We start from the raw sequence: 5,173 nt of genomic DNA, 5'->3' as shown, positions 1-5,173 counted from the left end.
ACATTACCTCCAGCCAGGACGTCATGTCTATTCACAATCCTGACACTTATGTAGCATCTCTGTGATATTTACAGCAAGGCTATCTCGTTTTAAATGACATGTTACATCGTACAGGTCTTTACCACTTTGGAATTTTTCTCAGACCCTCTCTCAAAACTAAGCTTCTTGTCCACAATACGCTCTTTGTCCACCATTACGTGATCCACTGAAACCAAATATCACAAATTCTCGTCTGTGGATCTTGTCCCCTATATTGGTGGACAGGTAAATTCCCAGAGGAGCCACACCACAGAATAATAAGCCACAAAAGGTTAATCTGTACAAACCATCTAGTCAGGCGGGGTATTAACCTACTGGCTTTACTGGCAGAGCTTATAATCCACCCTTTGCCACCCAAACAAGCCCAAGTTGTCCTTTAAAACAGAGAACAAATCCACATCCGTCAACACATTTGTGCTTGACTACGCAGCCAAACATGAAGGTGACTCACCACTCACAGGAATCCTGGCATCACCCAAGGGTGCCTCCAAGATTGTTCCAGCAGCTGGACGACCAGTCTCTTGACCGTGGTCAACTGCAGATCCCAATGATGCAATAGGAGGCAGTCTTCGTCCGTATCCTATGACAACGGTCTTTCCCACCAATCGCATTGAGGGGGCAATAAACTCCCTTTGGAGTCTACACCTGTCTCACCACTGATGCCCTCCATAGTCTGCCTGCACTTTATAACCACAGGACTGCTCCTTCCACCACACCTCGAGCCATCCATGCCCCTACTGCTTCCTCAGGGACAGAGCAGAACCCTGCCTCATGGACCTGTTAGATGAGGTTGCAATGTAAGGACTGACTCCTCCTTCCTCTACACCAGCGCTGTCCCACATCCCCGGACCACTTTACTGCAAGCCGGGAACTTCCGGCCATGCCACATGCAGGGAAGGGGGGCTGGAGAAACTATTTTTAGAGGATAACACATCCTTTTAAAAAGCACGGGACAACAATAACAGTCCATAAGTTTTTGGAAAGGGCTCTTCAGCTCCTTTGCTTTTGGAAAATGGACTCCCTTAAAAAGTGGATTTCCATGCCGTTGCATCCACTCCACCACTGAGAACCCTGTGTGGTAACAATCCTGAATCTTTTTGGAGAACTGTTGCCTACTAGGCACAGGTAACACTTTATAACGACTCAGAAAAAATAATTGTGTTAACCATTTAAGATTACATTGATAATAAACATTAATTTAAACTATATAAGCAATATACCCATAAGCTCCATAATTCTAGGCACCCAAGGGGCCTTACAATAGAATACACTTGTTATTCTAATTTTGACCATAAAATTGGGTTTTGCCATACAGTACAGGAAAGGGGGGGGGCATGTTATTTTGTTTCATTTTTGAGGGGTTAACCCGACGGAAACCTCCGACGGAATCCCTCAACGGAAGGGCAACGGTGATGTGAACAGGTCCTTAGTGTCGTCTTTTTCTTTATTTTCTATTTGTTAATTATACCTCAGATAAATAATTATGGCCCTAGTGTGTAATACATAAAAGTGTCTATAACATGTATCAGGAACATATTATCACACCTTTGATTCTTTACAGATGACTGATCCCAGTGAGAAGAAGGAACGTGACATATAATCCTGTCAGCAGCAAGAAAGGAATCACAAGACAGGTAATTAATATTTATATTAATTACTGATAACACTCAGGCTAGATATGAGTTCTAGACCCGCAGAGGTGTGATAGTATCTTCCTGATACATCAGAATATATGTGTTTTTAACATGTATATCTTCTATAGACAATATCTAGTATAACACAACCATATCTCTGGTACAGAGGTGAGGAACATGTCTATTATTTTACCCTCTGTTCTTTCAAGTCAGAAATCCACCTTTTATTTCCAATAGAATAAAATTGTTATGGTCCTTTTGACCATAAAATTTGGCATGAGGGGAGGCTAGTGAGGGCGAGTAACGTATTTGACCTTGCATTGTTACTGGCAGTATGATGACAAGAAACCCAGGTTTGATGCAGGTTTCTTTTAGTAGGCCGGTAATGTTTGCAAAACGACCAAAAGGAAATACAAAAAACTGTTCTTAGCAGATAGGCACAGTCACTTAAAATATTACACAAAATGGCGGCAATTTCAGGCAATGCAGGAAATGGGGTTTTACCAGCTTGTTTTCCTTGGGACAGAGCTCGGACTCTTCCCTGATACAGGGGTAACCCATCGTCTCAGCAACTAAATAACAGGGAGGCTTCACGCAACTTCCACTTGTTACATCCAATGCTGCCTCTTTCACAGCAATCATCTGTGGGGAGGTTCCTGCACTGCACCGCCACAGCAATGGGCCCTCTCTGGCTTCAGGGCCTACTCAGCCCTGCTGGCACAATAGTTGCTGATTTATGGGTCGCAGCCCTTGCACCAGAACCCATTAGGTGGGATCAGTCACCTTTTATCAAATTTAAAAACAGCCCCCTTGTAAGTTATTCAATGTTCCGACACAGATTACTTGCCCATACTACACTGTTTTTGCACACTAAAGTAAATATTAAAGACTGTGCCCGAGCCGGTATTCCCGGTGCCTGCAATAAACAGGGTTAGCCACCATTTTCTGAACAGTGTTACATAGCAGTGAGCTTTGCTGACGTGAGCATCTGCACAGCTCAGAACATGTAAGCACAGGTAAGCTAAACCTATTTAGCCTTGAGAAAAGACGACTAAGGGGGGACATGATTAACTTATATAAATATATAAATGGCACATACAAAAAAATATGGTCAAATCCTGTTCCATGTAAAACCCCCTCAAAAAACAAGGGGGCACTCCCTCCGTCTGGAAAAAGAAAGGTTCAACCTGCAGAGGCGACAAGCCTTCTTTACTGTGAGAGCGGTGAATTTATTGAATAGACTACCGCAGGAGCTGGTCACAGCAGGAACAGTAGATGGCTTTAAAAAAGGCTTAGATAATTTCCTAGAACAAAAAAATATTAGCTCCTATGTGTAGAAATTTTTTACTTCCCCTTTCCCATCCCACTTCTCCTTTCCCATCCCTTGGTTGAACTTGATGGACATGTGTGTTTTTTCAACCGTACAAACTATGTAACTATGTAACTATATAAGGTCCTGTGACTAAAACAACACATAAAAATGCTTCCTGGCCACTAGGTGGCAGCATCGCAATGGAAGTATATATGCATATAGTGACGGCTCATCTCCTCTAGTCCAGGACCCAGTGGCGGATTAAGTAGACTATAGGCCCTGGGCTGTTCCACAAGCTTGGGCCCCCTTCTTGTCATCAGTGTATCGCAAAATTCCACTCTTCCGTCATAATCATCTTCGGATAGCTCCTGAACTAGACGTATTTTATAAGGATGATAATAATCCCTCCTCAAAATTCGACGGACTGATGTGGCGCTGATATCATTTTGTTGTGCTCCATTCGAGACATATGTTTAAGGGTGTGTTCACACGGCCTATTTTCATCCGTTTTTTGTCCGTAAACGGCCGAAAAATCGGAAGTAGAACGCCTCCAAAGATCTGCCCATTGATTGCAATGGGAAGAACGGCATTCTATTCCGACGGGCCTTTTTTTTTACACGGTCGTGAAAATGAAGTGCAGGTCACTTCTCGGGACGTTTTTGGAGCCGTTTTTCATAGACTCTATTGAAAACCGCTCCAAAAGCGGCCGTAAAAAACGCCACAAAAATCGCGAGTGGCTCAAAAAACGCCTGAAAATCAGGAGCTGTTTTCCCTTGAAAACAGCTCCGTATTTTCAGACGTTTTTGAGTTTGCATGTGAACGTACCCTAAGGGTCATCATGTACATTGAGCAGAACATCTAAAGCTTTTTCATCATTACTAGCATGTTTGGGTCTTCCGGATCTTGGTGCGTCTTTAATTGAACCACTTGTTTCGAAACGATGAACAGTTCTTTTAACAGTTGACAATGAAATTGGATCACGGATAGGATAAGTGGCATTGAATAAAGCCGCTACTTCTTGATAGGATCTTATTTATTCTTCGCCATACCCTCTCATCAATAAAGTGATCCTTTCCGTTTCGGTCAAATGCATTTTGTGATATGACAATAGAAATGTACAAAAATGAAAATTACTCTCCGAATTAGCGCTCTCTGAAATTCATAGACTAGGTCCATTTTGTATCGCCGAGACCGATTGTAATAATACGTAATTTAAAGTCACCTTGATGTGACATTCCTAAGCTCGCTCATGCACACGTGCCCACACACATTTAGGATTTTACCCGAGCGGTACATTCTGGGCAATGCAAACACCGGCGGTAGCCGATAATGACAATGATAATTTTAAAGTTAAATATCTCAGCGGCATTGTTTTCATATTGAAAAGCGCTTTCAAATGAGCCCCACTCGACCCCCGTGCCATTTAAGATTTTGCTAACCCCGACCTCCCCACCGCCCCCAAGGGTGTTTTTTTTTCTTTTCAATAAACTGGTAGATTTTATGACCCCATTAAATCCCACCAAATTTCAACCCTCTACCTCGAGCCGTTCAAAAGTTATGAGGGTGTTTCAGAACTTTTGGTGGCCACTGTATAGACTCATTACACAGAGTGATCTATTTCCAGCATTTTTGGCTTTTAACTCCTTAAGGACGCAGCCTAGTTTGGGCCTTAAGGCTCAGAGCCTATTTTTTAAATCTGACATATTTCACTTTATGTGGTAATAACGTAGGAATGCTTAAACCTATCCAAGCGATTCTGAGACTGTTTTCTCGTGAGACATTGGGCTTTATGTTAGTGGTAAAATTTGGTCGATATATTCAGTGTTTATTTGTGAAAAATGGCAAAATTTTGAGAAAAATTAGAAAAATAGAATTTTTCAGAATTTAAATGCATGTGCTTGTAAAACAGACGGTTATACCAGCCAAAATAGTTACTAGTTCACATTTCCCATAAGTCTACTTTAGATCTGCATAGTTTTTAGAGCATTATTTTATTTTTCTTGGACGTTACAAGGCTTAGAACATAAACAGCAATTTCTCATATTTTTAAGAAAATTTCAAAAGCCTTTTTTTTAAGGTACCTGTTCAGTTCTGAAGAGGCTTTGAGGGGCCTATGTATTAGAAACCCCCATAAAACACCCCATTTTAAAAACTAGACCCCTCAAAGTATTCAAAATAGCATTTAGAA

This window comes from Rhinoderma darwinii, unplaced genomic scaffold (genome assembly GCF_050947455.1).
Source record: "Rhinoderma darwinii isolate aRhiDar2 unplaced genomic scaffold, aRhiDar2.hap1 Scaffold_88, whole genome shotgun sequence".
In the NCBI taxonomy this organism is placed as follows: Eukaryota; Metazoa; Chordata; class Amphibia; order Anura; family Rhinodermatidae; genus Rhinoderma; species Rhinoderma darwinii.
The sequence above is the reverse complement of the archived record's forward strand: the minus strand, read 5'-3'. Positions refer to the sequence as shown.